The sequence below is a fragment of the Oncorhynchus gorbuscha genome, linkage group LG09 (assembly GCF_021184085.1).
Source record: "Oncorhynchus gorbuscha isolate QuinsamMale2020 ecotype Even-year linkage group LG09, OgorEven_v1.0, whole genome shotgun sequence".
In the NCBI taxonomy this organism is placed as follows: Eukaryota; Metazoa; Chordata; class Actinopteri; order Salmoniformes; family Salmonidae; genus Oncorhynchus; species Oncorhynchus gorbuscha.
In genome coordinates, this window is record NC_060181.1 from 42,944,490 (window position 1) to 42,960,306 (window position 15,817).

Here is a 15,817-nt window from a genome sequence, read left to right on the forward strand (position 1 = left end):
CCCTGAACAGCAAATGGCTACCCAGGCCCCTCTTTTACGCTGCTGCTACTCTCTGTTATTAATCTATGCATAGTCACTTTAACTCTACCTACATATACATATTACCTTGACTAACCGGTGCCCCTGCACATTGACTCTGTACCAGTACCCCCTGTATATAACCTCGCTTGTTATTTTACTGCTGCTGTTTAATTATTTGTTACTTTTATTTTCTATTTTCCATTTTTTTATGTATCCATTTTTTACTTAACACTTATTTTTTAAATTGATTTCTTAACTTCTTAAAGCATTGTTGGTTAAGGGCTTGTACTGTAAGTAAGTATTTCACTGGATTTGATCACACCTGGTCCAAGACACTGACCAGACAAGCACACCTTTAATTAGCAAACCATAACACAAGTGTGATCTAGACAGAAACCAGCTTTTCTCTCTCCACTGCCCCGTTTTGGATATGACGTAGCAGCCGCAAGAAAACTTATACCAAGCTCAATTTACCTATCAAGATATCACACACACACACACGATGTACAATATCCTGGCTGCATTATACATCACTGAGAACTGTTTTTGTGTGCCACAATGACATTGAAACAGTAAATGTATTCTCACGTATTGCACCATGGGTTTGCTGTGAATGGGAAGGATGGAGGAAGGGAAGTCCCATAGAGTGAACGCTAACAACACACTCACTATCTTCTGTTACTGTCCCGAAATGCTTTGTCTCGACATCAATCACACCGAAGGAAGGGCCCGTTTATCAGGACCATGTCACGCCTTGGTCATAGTATTTTGTGTTTTCGTTATATATTTGGTCAAGCCAGGGTGTGACATGGGTTTATTTTGTTGTGTTTCGTATTGGGGTTTTGTAGGCATTGGGATTGCGGCTGAGTAGGGGTGTAGCATAGGTTTGGCTGCCTGAGGCGGTTCTCAATCAGAGTCAGGTGATTCTCGTAGTCTCTGATTGGGAACCATATTTAGGTAGCCGGGGTTTCACTGTGTATTTTGTGGGTGATTGTTCCTGTCTCTGTATAGTATTCACCAGACAGGCTATATAGGTTTTCACGTTCCGTTTGTTGTTTTTGTATTTATTTAGTTATTTCATGTATCGCTATATTCTTCATTAAAGAACATGAGTAACCACCACGCTGCATTTTGGTCCGACTCTCCTCCAACAGACGAACGCCGTTACAGACCACTCCAAAACGCTGCCACCATATCACAACATTCTTTAGGCCATTGTTCTTCAGGGGAAAACTGGGAGATGTCCAAAAAAGCCCTAGCTTTTGACTGGAAATGTATTAGTGGAGAGAACGCTGAGCCCGGCAGCAGGCTCCTGTCGCTGGAAATATGACTCCCCCAAAAATATTTGCCTCCGTTTTTATGGTTAGTGATCCAAACACCATGAATACGGTCAAGGGTGATGTTAAAAAGCAACCCAGGTCAATGCTTGAAAACTGTAGCTAAATCACAATGCCATGTTGCCATCGATAAGAGCAATAGTAAAAAAGAAAACAGAACACAAAAATGAAAGAATTTGAAGTATGTATATTCCCTTCTCTTCAGGAAAGCATTTTATTTGAATATTTTGTTTCTACACTCCAAAAAAGAAAAGATCCCTGGAATATCCTTTAGGGGTTCTTCAAATTGAAACTGTGGGGGAACCCCTATAAATTATTTGAAGAACCCCTTTTAGTGGATCCTCAAAGAACCCTTTGAAGAACCTTTCGGGGTTCATTTTTTAAATACCCCCTCTCCCCTCTTAGTATGAATTAATAATACTCATTTGCATAACAACAACAACACTAACACCATATTTTAGTTGCCAGTGTTTATTATGATTTTCGTGGCAAAGCAGAATTACAACATCCAAATATGAGGTAAACTCCCAGCAGAGCCCCAAGTCCAATGAGTATGTCCTCTGGCATGTTGATGATCATTTGTTGATGTTCTCCGTATCCATAGCCAGAATGATTTAGCAGTGCGTGGTAATTGAACAGGTTTCCTGTTATATTCATCAGAGGTGTAGAGAGAGTGAAGTCTGTGAATCCAAAATATTTTCATTATACAGATGATTAAAAGTATTCATACCTTGGTTCTTGTGGTAAATGTGATTAGGGGGGAAAAAACAGTTGATAAGAGGTAAGGGAGCAGAATGGGGAATGTGATGTGCATAACACACCATTACCAATTGACGTACCTTTGTGTGCCTCCTCGTCTGTATGCCTGCAGACACAGACACAAAAGTGAGCAGTTCAGTCATCTGCACCCAATACAGCTAGCAGTCAACATATTCTTATAGCCTATATACTCGAACCTCTTTGTCGATTGGTATCCATAGAATTTTGGAAATGTTCTGTTTTAGAAAGATTTGCACAAACTTGAAGAGATAGATGGTGTCGTCATACAACAAAATCCATTTAGATCATACAAGGGACAAACTTTACCCTAAATTGAGACCTTTATATTTTTTTAGTTAAGTTCCTGCACCTGCTGTCCTTTCAAATGAATATGCAAATATTTCAATTGGGCATTTAGATTCCTGCAAGAACCCCCACCAACTGAGGAGGTTCCTCAATGAACCCACCTCCTATAGGTTCTTGGAAGAACCGTTTGGGAGAAATGTTCAGTGCCAAGAACTTTAAGGTTCTTCGTAGAATTTTGAGGATCTTAGAAAAAACCTTGTTGTGAACTCGTCATTTTTAGAGTGTAGTTTCAAAATTTGAACAACAATTTGATAATTTCACAAGAACCCACATCATCATTCATCTTCCAGCATCCCAGAGACCCACAAAGGCCCATAACCACCTCTTCTTATATCCTCAAGCAAACGACAATCAGTGGGGTGGTTTACGAGAAATGTGGATTATAGAAGAATTCTCTGGTCAGGCCTAATTGCTTCAAGAGGATTATCTCTGTGTGCATGTAAAGTGTGGTTGGACCCAGTCCTGTCATTTCTGCCCAGCCTGTCATTATTTGATGTCTGTGGGGAGAGGAGAGTGGAGGGTGGTCATGCCACTCTCCAAGCCCAGTTTATCTGGAACTGTCACAGCCAGAGGGGTGGAGAGAGCCCTCTCTTTTTCTCTGGATGAAAACAATTCAATATGCATAACACTACCACATTCAAAAATACTACACTATTCATTTGAGTGTTTTTGCTGACAATACTGTAGTATTTACTGTAGTATTTACAGTTAACTGTAGTATATATATTCTAGTATCCTGTATTATTTACTGTTGTGCTTTTGCAGTCTGTAGTATCATGTAGTATTTACTGTAGCGTTCTTCGCAAATTGTAGTATACTGTAGTATTTGCTGTGGTGTTTTTGCAGATTGTAATATACTGTACTATTTACTGTAGTGTTTTTGCGGACATTACTGTAGTATTTACTGTTTTTTGTTTTATTGTCTTTGACACAGAAGTGGATGCTTTCTCCTTGAGGAAACCTACTGGAGAATTAATAAAAAAAGAACATTTGCCAAAACCTGTAGGACTGGGGTCTGAACGGATAGTTCAGCGCTGCTGCCCTTTTCTCTAACCTGTGTGGAGTACAATAGGGTATATACTTGGCATGTAGGTTTCTCACTAATGGGTGGTACAAACTGGGATATGGGGGATGGGAATCTGCAGGGTATACTCAAATGAAATACTGTAATATTTACTATTGTTAAAAAAGCGTAGTGTTTTTTCGGACTGTAGTGTTTTTGCGGACATTACTGTAGTATTTACTACAGTGTTTATTTGTGGATATACTATAGTATTCTACAGTATACTATAACATTCTATAGTAAGTACTACACAAGATCGATGGGTTACTACAGTGTGTAATATAATATAAACAGTATACTAAACTTTACTGCAGAATTCTATAGTAAGTACTGTAGTAGTCTATAGTAAACTGTGATAAAAAAATAAAAAAAATCAATGTGGGATATGACCGTGGAATTTTAATAGAATGAAGATCATTTGCTTTAAGACAAATATTGATCAGATCTTCATTCAAGCTGGTTGTCATCATTTGATGCTTGTTTGATGAGAACATACGTTTCTTCCGTCGCAGTGAGAGTAAAGGAAGGATCGCAAGCAGCACAAGTAACCGCACTGTAACAGAGTGGTAGTACTTATATGAATGTTGCATTTAAGAAGTAACCAGGAATCTGGATTTAATAGTACAGAAAAAGGACCCCTTCCTCTATCAGGTCCATAGAAAACACTTAGGCCCCGATTCCGACCCGAGTCAAGCGTGCGTAAATGGAACGTTATATGCCCCTTTAATGGCACATCTCTCTATTCGTATTCTGACCTTGAACTTAAGCATGAGAATAGCATGCTATTCACTTGCTATTCGTTTGGGGTGGAGATCAAAGAAAGGAAGGTGTGACGGAGGTGTGATACGCCGTATTCTGACCTTGACTCAAATCATTATTAATTCCACCACCCTTATGTGAGAGGAAACTATGAATACGGTTGAGCAAACCTGCCAGTTCCCGAATGGAAACAGCATCTACTTTCTTTTTTTCAGGTAGAAATAACAGCATTGTAAATGCGGAGGGGATTGTAAATATAAATGACACTTGTTTTAGATCTATTTTTAGGTCTATTCTACCTTATAATTGAGACAAATGTGAAACCAGTCATATGGCAGCAAACTGAAGCATTTCAACAAATGAACTTTCCCACAATAAAGTTTATGAAATGCTGTGACATTAAGCTACATTTATACTGAACAAAATATAAACGCAACATGTAAAGTGTTGGTTCCATGTTTCATGAGCTGAAATAACAGATCCCAGACATTTTCCACAAGCACAAAAAACATATTTCTCTCCAAATTTTGGCACAAATTGGTTTACATCCCTGTTAGTGAGCATTTCTTCTTGGCAAAGATAATCCATCCACCTGACAGGTGTGGCATATCAAGAATCTGATTAAACAGCATGATCATTACACAGATTCCCCTTGTGCTGGGGACAATAAAAGGCCACTCTAAAATGTGCAGTTTTTCCACACAACACAATGCCACAGATGTCCCAAGTTTTGAGGGAGCGTGCAATGGCATGCTGACTGCAGGAATGTCCACCAGAGCTGTTGACAGAATTATTCTCCTACCATAATTTCTCTACTATGTCGACTTAGAGAATTTGGCAGTAAGTCTAACCGCCCCCACAACTGCAGACCACAAGTAACCCTGCCAGCCCAGGCCCTCCACATTCGGCTTCTTCACCTGCGCGAATCATCTGAGACCAGCCACCCGTACAGCTGATGAATCGGAAGAGTATTTCTGTCTGTAATAAAGCTCTTTTGTGGGGAAAAACTCATTCTGATTGGCAGAGCCTGGCTCCCCAGTAGGTTGGCCTGGCTCCCAAATGGGTGGGCATATGCCCTCCCAGGCCCACCAATGACTGCGCCCCTGCCCAGTCATGTGAAATCCATAGATTAGGACAAAATGTATTTATCTCAATTGACTGATTTCCTTATATGAGCTATAACTCCGTAAAATCATTGAAATTGTTGCCTGTTCCGTTTATATTTTTTAGTACAGTATAAATTGTACTGCCTTTGAACTTGCAGGGATGGGAACTATCAAATATTTTAATTATAGGCTACCCTGACTTTCTCTGTTTCCTATTTCTTTCATGTTAAATATCAGTCACTATCAGCATCAACAGTCGATAGGCCTAATAACAACACATATCCAACTGCCAATTTCCTGTTAGTTCCATTCAGCTGGTATAGTCGACATTATCATTCCATTTCATTCCATTGCTTTCCATTTACCTTCATTAGCTTCCTCTATAAACGCCGTCACGGCCATGTGGTTGTCGCTGAGAACCATTAGTAAGAGTTGATCATTAAAAAAAGACATGTAGGCATTTTTAATCATATGGAGTGGAGCGCAGGCCAAGCCGTAACAGTTTGAGCCTGAAGCACGACACAATACTTTGCTGTGTCATCGCGCAGATCCATGGTTAGTGCAGGCAATATAATTATATGTACAGGAATATTCCAACATGACCATGGGTTAAACAACTACACTACGGGTCAACGGTTTTTGAACACCTACTCATTCAAGGGTTTTTCTTTATTTTCAACTATTTTCGATGAAGACATCAAAACTATGAAGTAACACATATGGAATCATGCCAACTGTGAAATAACACATATGGAATCATGCCAAGAGTGTGCAAAGCTGTCATCAAGGCAAAGGGTGGCTATTTGAAGAATCTGAAATATAAAATATATTTTGATTTGGTTACTACATGATTCCATATGTGTTATTTCATAGTTTTGATGTCTTCACTATTATTCTACAATTCCTGCAGTCAATGACCAAAAGTGCCCTCTTTGGCCTCCTGAGTGTCATTAATATTTTTCCTAATGAATAAATATTATTTTAAAAACCTGCCTAATATCCTGTTTTTGTATGTCAAACGGTTTTGTTATATTTCAGTCTTCTGTGATGTGTATATAGTGAAATATTGGAATGCAAACTCAACTCCATTTCATCTCTATATCTGACATGGTACAGGTGTCTTTTTTTAAAAGCACATAACCACGAGTGTGAGGTGTATACTTTTGTTTCAAAACAGATTTGTTTAAGACTATCAAGAAACACTGTGTGACCCTGATTTAGCCCACTGCAGCCCACTGCAGCCCACTGCAGCCCACTGCAGCCCACTGCAGCCCACTGCAGCCCACTGCAGCCCACTGCAGCCCACTGCAGTAAAAGGTTCATGCCTATCGATTTCCACAGAGGACGCGTTGTAAGAGCAAGATGTGATGATGTGGTGGGTATGTGGGTGTGTACTCTGAAAGTAAATCTGTCATGACATCCAAGATGCCACGTTCCACATATATTCAGGCCAGCCCTGTGATCACAGTCTACCCGAAGAACCCACTTCTAATAAACACTCGACATCAGTTGTGTCTGAAAGCCTCCGTGGTCCCCTCAAGAGCCACTGGCGTATTTACACACATCCGCAGATTCCCTCTGATGAGACCAAAGATTCCTTGCTGCAATTCTCATGGGAAAGAACTCAAGGCACAATGGATGAAATGAGATTTTGACCAAATAAGGCTCCTCGCCAGAATAAAAATGGGACATACAGTCGGGTCCAAAATGATTGACAACCTTGATAAAAATGAGCTGTATCATAATTTCCAACTTGTGCAATATATTTTCCTTTATTATAAATAAAACCTTAAAAACATTTTTTTAAAGGCTCATAATTATTGACTGTTTTCAATACTTTGTACACCCTCCCCCTGTGAGGATAACACCACTGAGCCTTTTTCTATAATGCTGTATGAGATTGGAAAACACATTGAGAGGTATTTTCAACCATTCCTCTGTGCAGAATCTTTCCAGATCCTTGATATCCTTCGCTCTGTGCTTATGGACAGACCTCTTCAATTCAGACCACTTGTTTTCAATTGGGTTCAAGTCCAGAGACTAAAATGGCCATTCCAAAAAGTTGATTTTGTGTTCAATTAACAATTTATTTGTGCACTTTGATATCATTGCCTGGCTGGAAGATCAACTTGCTGCTAAGTTTCAGCCTCCTGGCAGACGCAAACAGGTTTTTGGCTAAAATGTCCCATACTTGGTAGAGTTCACGATGCCGTTGACCTTAATAAAGGCCCCAGGACCAGTGGAAGCAAAATAGCCCCATAATATCAGAGATTCACCACCATATTTCACAGTAGGTATGAGGTCATTTTCTGCATATGCTTTTTTCTTTTGACGCCAAACACACAGAGCTACATTTTTGTCTCATTTGACTATTGTACAGATGTGTATAGCCCAATGAAACAGCAAGTCATGATAAGCCAGAATACAGTTCCTTAAACTGAGATTAATAAAATAAATGATGCAGATTTAATTGTTTGATTTTATTAATAAGATTTTTTTGGGGGGGTGTCAATCATTTTAACCCTTAACTTTTTGAGGGTTATACAAAATATATTTCTCTGAGCAATTGTACTAGAATAAAATGATAGAATTATATTGAACATACAACATAGCTCAGTATTTGAATTATTAATTTTCTATTCTATTTTATATGCTATTTTTTGCTCATCCTTTTCAAGGGTGTCGTTCATCTCGAACCGGAGTGTACATTAAATTACTGTAGACTGAAGATCAAAGCAGTCTTTTTGTGAGGTTGGGACACAAATTATGAAAAGAAAACTTCAAAATGGCCCCCTCCTTCTTCACATGTGGTTTTTGAAAGGAACACAGAAAATAGCCTCTCACACTCTGAAATTGAGTCTACTTCCTGCTATGTTGGGACTTGGGAGGAGGTTAACCAAAGCAAAGATAAAAGTGCAGCCCAAAATGTACGTTCTATGTATACTGAACCAAAAATATAAACATGCAACAATTTCTAAGATTTTACTGAGTTACAGTTCATGTGCTGTAAGGCAATTGAAATAAATTCATTAGGCCCTAATCTATGGATTTCACATGGCTGGGAATACAGATATGCATCTGTCCGTTGCATAACATTGATCGGGCTGTGGATTTGTGGCCTGTGGAATGTGGTCCCACTTCTCTTCAATGGCTGTGAAAAGTTGCTGGATAATGGCGGGAACTGGAATAAGTTGTTGTACACGTACACGTCGATCTCCAGGAAGGGGTTATTTACATTTACATTTAAGTCATTTAGCAGAGAAGGATTACTTGATGCATCCTAACATCTCAAACATGCTCACTGGGTGACATGTCTGGTGAGTATGCAGGCCATGGAAGAACTTATCATGCTGAAACATGAGGTGATGGTAGCGGATGACTGGGCCTCAGGACCTCTTCACTGTATCTCCGTGCATTCAAATTGCCATCGATAAAATTCAACTGTGTTCGCTGTTTGTAGCTTATGCCTGCCCGTACCATAACCCCACCGCCACCATGGGGCATTCTGTTCACAACGTTGACGTCAGCAAACCGTTTGCCCACATGACGGTTGGTGCAGAAATTCTGCGCTTGTGCAAACCCACAATTTCATCTGCTGTCAGGGTGGCTGGTCTCAAACGATCCAGCAGGTGAAAAAGCCGGAGGTGGAGGTCCTGGGCTGGCGTGGATACACGTGGCCTGCGGTTGGACGTACTGCCAAATTCTCTAAAACTACATAAAAAAATATCTGGCAACAGCTCTGTTGGACATTCCTGCAGTCTGCATGCCAATTGCACGCTTTCCTCAAAACTTGAGACATCTGTGGCATTGTGGCATTTTAGAGTGGCCTTTTATTGTCCTCTGCACAAGGTGCACCTGTGTAATGATTGTGCTGTTTTATCAGCTTCTTGATATGCCACACCTGTCAGGTGGATGGATTAGCTTGGCCAAGGAGAAATTCTCACTAACAGGGATGTAAACAAATTTGTGCACAAGTTCCCTTTAGTCTTGTCTCGTGTCCTCCAGTCTCCCCTTCCCTTCCCTTCCCAAGCCACCATTGGATCTATTGCTGAAAAAAAGAGCAGTGTGCGACGTCTAAATGTGTCGTCTACCTCCAGTGGAGCGTGGTCTGTGTGGATGTGTGGATGCACCAGGGTGTGAGAGAGAGGCTGGGTACAGCAAAAAGAGGCTGGGTGGTGGTGCTATGTTTTGGGTGTTCCAGCCGAGGCAGGAAACAGCACTCATCCTGTGCCACCTTCTGCTCTTGGTGCGGGCAGGAAATACCACGGCAACCCACCGCTGATAAGACCAAGGAGCTGAGGGACAGCCACGTGGTAAACAATACCAAACAAAGGAGAGGAACCACACACCGTGTGTTTTTGTGTGTGTGCGTGCATGTGTGTGACACACACAGAGGGAGAGAAATAAAAGAGAGAGTAATGTGTGAACAGTATCTATTGAGTAGGAACACAATGCACGTTTGTGTGAGCAGGAAATAAGAATACCGTTTCTGTTTGAGCAGGAATACAGGGTGCGTTTGAGTTCCTGTGGTCCTTTTGTGTGTGTCTGCGTGCGTTCGGTCGTGCATGCATGTGTATATGTGTGCCACTATCTGCAGAGTGTGTGGAAGCATGCTTTTATCACTGTGTGTTTGTACAAGAATGGACCACATGTTATTGGGTGTGAGTGTGTACAAGTCTTGATCAATGTCAGTAAAACTACCTATAAGGTCAGCTAGCAAATCTGACATTTTCTCTTGACTTAGTGGAAACTATGTCAAGAGCAGATGTCAAGAGCAGATGTCAAGAGCAGATGTCAAGAGCAGATGTCAAGAGCAGATGTGGTTAAAAAGGCCAATATCTGTGACATCAATGGGTTTTCCTCAAGGGGAGGAGTGATTTCCCCTCGCTGCTTGGCAAATTTACAGTGAACGTGAACATGCGTGTCCACTCTTTCAGCTGAAGTCCGTGCATTACTTTGAGCATGAAGGGAAAACCAGGACAGGTTCTCTTTCATTTCCCCTTATGCAAGAGAGGGACTCTAAATTAGCCTCGTAATTGCCAGACTGATTACCGCCATCGAACATTGAAAGGTGAATTTGTTAATACAATAATTGAAACCTGAAAAAGGTATCTTGGTAGAAAACAGCATGTAAAAGTCTAAAGGGTTTAATGCCTCAAATTATGAAAACTCACGGCCAAATGTTTTAACATGCCCTCCGCTCGCGAACCACACGACTTCCTGAAATAATGTTTTCAGTTGGACAAGGTCATACATTTTACATTAATCATCAATTCTAATGAAGGCTGAATTCAATATGCCTCAGGAGTCGGTGCTCTTCAGAGATTTCGACGGCCTTATCCAAACAGATGGCCTGCCAACTTTCTCGCTGCGAGGTATTTCCTGACACAGAATACTCCCACCTCCTCCCTCTTTCCCTGGACAGGGAGATGATTTAGATGTATTAGGAAATCAGACTTCGGCAGCACGGTCCAGCTCAGCTCGATTGCCATGGAGACTGTAAGGTGCAGCACCAGTTTTGTTTTAGTTATATCTCAAGTTCAAAATCTGAATTATGGTTTGTCTCAAGTGACCTATAATAATTTGGTTGAACGCTTGGACAAATGAACCGTTTGCTGTGTGTTTTCCCACCTTAGTCAGATTTCAACAAAACAACACGAAGAATTGACTGGACCCACATAGTACTGGTATTTCCCATTTTTTGCAACAAGTATAAGAATAAGATTTACAGTAAACTGAAATAGATAGATAGCCAAGCAGACATAACTAGGCTGGAATGAAACAGAGAAACTTACCTGTCAGGTAACTACCAGTGCTCGCCATTTGAAACTCCATTTCCTCTCAATGTGTCCAAGTCCTTCTGAATGTGATTGCACTCGCCCTTATATGGACGAAGGACAAGATATGAGGGATAAGGAATGAGGGATGGGAGGGAGAAACACTGTTCATCACATGCTAACAAACGGGCCTCATATGTTGTCAACTGCTGGGGGAGCAATGGTAATATTGTGAGTGATGTGTCACCTTTTTCCTTTTATTGGAATAAAAACAGACTTCGGCCTCAAATAAAATGTAGAATTTAGCTGGGAATGCTTGCTTAGTTAACTAATAATAATAGTAAAAAGAAAAATAGTGACACAAATATACAAAAATAGAGGTCATTGGTTCATTGTGCCCAGTGGCCGAACCACATGGCTCGAATCAGTTCAGTAGGAAAATCTCAGTAGGATAAGCCTAGATGAGCCAACACTTACTCACACTCGAATCCATCTTATCAGATATAAGACGTTCACCCTGTTCAACCTCAAACAAGACTCCTGCACGGAGGTCACTCACTGCTGCCCTGGAGGAGAGGAAATTCATCTGATCCACCAGATGCACTAAAAACAAAGGGCCTGGGCTGCAACTGTGGCTGGTGGAGAGCCGGAGATTGAGCCATAATGGAAATGGGCTTTAAGGAGACTGGACCATAGGGCTATGCCAGAGCTCCTGGAAATAGATGCATTGTTGTCCATTTCCTGTGGTGATGTTCAGGACATGGCCTCTCTTGGGCGGTGGACATAAAAATGGACTGCTGTGTTAAAAAATAGCTTTTTTAGTGGAACACACAATGGGCCAGCCAGAATAAACATGCTGAATAGATATATTAACAGTGGTCTGTGCCACAAGCCCATCTAAAAGTTACATTTTGGTTCAACAAAAGTACATTTTAGGAAAGCAGTCTAATGCCGTTTGACTTTATGAAAGATGGATGGAGTACAAAGAAAGTTTTAAGCAAATAAGGGATGAAATTATTGCAAAGGAAAGTAGGCCTAAAGTAAACGAATAGAGCTAACCAAAATGGATTAACAATAACATATAGATAAGTCCACACTATTTTTGCTACTGGTTAACAGAAAGAAAGTGTTGAAAGAGTAGTTTATTGTTCCATCATCGTTAGAGAGAGCAGAGCTACTCCGTTCTTTATTTTGCTCTTCTTGTCGATCCGGATGCCTGGTCACTTTACCCTGCCTTTATGTACACATCTACCTCAAATGTCTCGTACCCCTGCACATTGAGCTGGTACTGCAATCACAGAACAATGATAATGGTTGCTGCGCGCTCGTGGATTGTTTCATTGTATTCACAGGAAGAAGGCAGCAGCTCTCCAAAGGAAAGTGAGTGCATGGTCAACCCAAAATGAGATGCACCATTACAGGGCGTGCATTTCCCACATGATGGTATTGTACTGGTCCAATGGCACTTTGTGGGGGGGGGGGGGGGGGGGAGGACAACTAAACCTTAAAGACCAACCTACGCACGCAGAGCTAAGAACGCGGAAATATCTCACCTATTTCAAAGAATGTCCCATTTAGAATAGGAACTGGAGAAAAAGGTCACGTTAAGAGATTTGACAGATTGATAATGCTGTACATGTATATGCCAATGGGGTTCCTGTACTTACTGTAGAGAAAGGGTAGTCTACAGCTTTATATGAGAATCCCATTCCAGTATATACGACAGCCATTAAAAAGGACAAATAACTTGGGTCCTTTCCCCAAACCGCTAAATATCCTATTCTAGACCAAAGTACCACTGCCTAAGGACACACTTATCACAAATACAAATTCAAGTTGGATTTGAAATAGGAACAACCCCAATCCAGTCCCCAGTGCAGTCACAGCTGCAGTATCCCCACTATCTACAGTATATTCAGCCTCCTCTCCCAGTCATTCCTCCACGGCTGGATTGAATGGATGTGCGGAATGTCCTGGCGAAGCAGGACAGCGCCTTTTGCCACCGCAGCTCCCTTCACTCCCGCCGCGTTGGCCCTCACCTGCTGTACGTCTTAATCTTTACCACTGTGTACACTTGTTGTCGAACGAGGCGCCATGGCAACCGGGCCCCAATTCGCAGGCCTCCGGTATCTGGAGACAGTCAGACAGGGGGAAAAGCAATGAGTGTTAAAACGCCAGGCCAGGAAGCCAATCGAAAGTAGTCCAGGGAAGTGAAATACTGGAGCCAACGTTGATGGATAGTGGGCCAAGCCGTTACCATAACGTGCTGTTGATCTTGGCTTGTTCATCTCCTGCTGTGCCGGAGTTAAGGCAAAGCCTCGTAGCCCATCATTGGGCTCTTTACTTTGAGCCACAACGGAAAGTTGATGGAAGGCAGAATTAGCTCAATCTGACATAGACTTTATTTAGTAATGAAGTACAGTACATTTCAATGCGCAATGAAAAACACAGCTCTTTAGTCACCAGCAACGCATTGCTGTTTTAAATAGTGCTGAAGAGATGTGTCTGGCTCGGTCTCTGTCCCTGGGATGGGCGGCAGAGGGAATGTGTCAAGGCTGGGTTTAGATGGCTCTCCCTTAGCTTGTCCTAAGGCTAAATGTGTCACCAGGCCCTCACCAATACAACATAGCATAACCCACACATCCCTGTGGTAGGTATGTGCCCCTTTGCCTCACCATGTGGGAAGCACAAAAAACAGGCCTGGATTGTGAGTCTGTGAATGTAGTGTACTCCAGATCCCAGGTCAGTTTGTGAGAGGGTCCTGTGACGTGTTTACAGCATCTCCAGGCTTATCTCCTCCTGATGGTCGTTTCGCGGTGTTGTGTCGTCGCCCATAGCCACGCAGAGCCGCTGTTTCCCTGGCACTACCTCCACATGTCGTCGCCCATAGCCACGCAGAGCCGCTGTTTCCCTGGCACTACCTCCACATGTCGTCGCCCATAGCCACGCAGAGCCGCTGTTTCCCTGGCACTACCTCCACATGTCGTCGCCCATAGCCACGCAGAGCCGCTGTTTCCCTGGCACTACCTCCACATGTGGGAGCGTTTAAGCCGCAGGCCCCCCTCCAGCAGGCAGACCCAGGCCCCAATCACCTATGTCTGCCGGATTCCTTTGTAGTTCAACCACGGGTTAGCCTACCGTAGCCATAACATGTGCAATGTACCGTAACACTGGGGAGAAAGTAAAAAGAGAGGAAAATGCTGCTTGACTGAATTCAAGGAGGCAAAATATCAAAATGGTTCAGACTATAATATGTGTTTGTGTACATCTCAGTCTTCTCCGGCAGTGGCCACCGTTGACCCAGGATAAGCAAGTCATTCTCCTCTGCCCTCTGGCCCACAGAGTCAGTTCCCCCGAGGGGTCTCTTAATTCATAGGGCCAGGGATCTCACTCAGCCACTGCAGACCTTTCAAAGGCACTACCAGAGCGGTTCCACAGTATTTTTTCTGCATGGCATTTCCCCACGTGCCCAGTCCCCATCCACCGTCCATTGTTACTGTTATTGGAGAGGGCAGGACACTTACCGTATGTGCAGCACTCTTTCAGTACGTTCCCATAACACAAGTCTTTCTGAGGGCACGTGGTTAGAACTGGGAGAAGATGAGCTGGAAAACAGAGGCCATGACTCCTGCGACTTAGAACCTGTTGCTACGAAATAGGAGGCGAAGCCAGTGCAGGTGTTGTAGCTACAGTGTAACACAAAGTGACCCTCAACAACGCAACACATCTCCGGAGTTGATTTGTTTTGTCGTCTCTCAGAGCATCAACAATATTTTACTTAACCGGGAAAAGACTGATTGCAGACTATACCTAATTGAATTTTTTTCAAAATTGAAAATGTTTTAAATGCCTCTGAGACATAAAATATGTGCAAAGTTGTGCAGAGAGAATTATTCTGCTCTCCCTTCGCTCAAACTGTAGGAAACCATCAAGGCAGCTTGGCGCGAAGAGCCTCACCTGAAGTCTTCAGGGAGCTGTGTGTTATGGCCACACGCCGCTTACACACGCTCAAATAACAATCCCACAAATCGTCAGGGGCCACACGTTGACAACCCCAGCCTGTGTGGTCCTCTGTCCGTTCTCAGATCTGGGTTTAACCTAGCTATATCGATGTGTTCTGTGTAGCTCATGTCTACATCTGAAGTCCTAATGTTTCAAAAAAGACGGAGGGTGAAATCCTAAATCTCTCGCTCTCTCTTGGCTTGGCCTAAGCTGTATCTCTCTGGGTAAACTTCTTGTTTGGCCATAAACGCTGTCCTCCCCCTCTTCTTCTCCCTTTCTCTCTGTATCGCTGGGGCTCGCGTGGGATGAGGATGGTTTACATGCTGCTAGGAAGAGAGTGGATAAGAGGATCTAAGGGATGTTATACCGCAAAAAAACAATAAATAGATGTGTTTGTTCCTGCTGCCAACTGAAGGAACCTGGTGCGTATATCCTCGGAGACGGGTGATTCTGCCAGCTAAATTACTGGTTTCAGTGGGTCATTTTCCAATTTCATGCTGTCAGTATACTGGTAGTATATAGTCGATTTGATATGACAGTCACAACAAATACAAGGTTTCGATGTAGATGTTAGAGCCCATCGAGGCTAATCTTCCCGGGTTCTAACACAATACAAGGATGTCTAAC

General features: G+C 42.4%; 1 long non-coding RNA gene across 1 annotated transcript; it reads right to left on the reverse strand.

Annotated features, from left to right (window-relative positions):
• Nucleotides 1–1,902: 1,902 nt before the first annotated feature.
• LOC124044224 lies at nt 1,903–11,260 on the reverse strand. The gene is made up of 3 exons (XR_006840456.1): nt 11,207–11,260; nt 2,198–2,223; nt 1,903–2,038 (listed from the first exon to the last, which is right to left on the reverse strand). It is a non-coding gene; the product is annotated as an uncharacterized LOC124044224 (long non-coding RNA).
• Nucleotides 11,261–15,817: the final 4,557 nt, after the last annotated feature.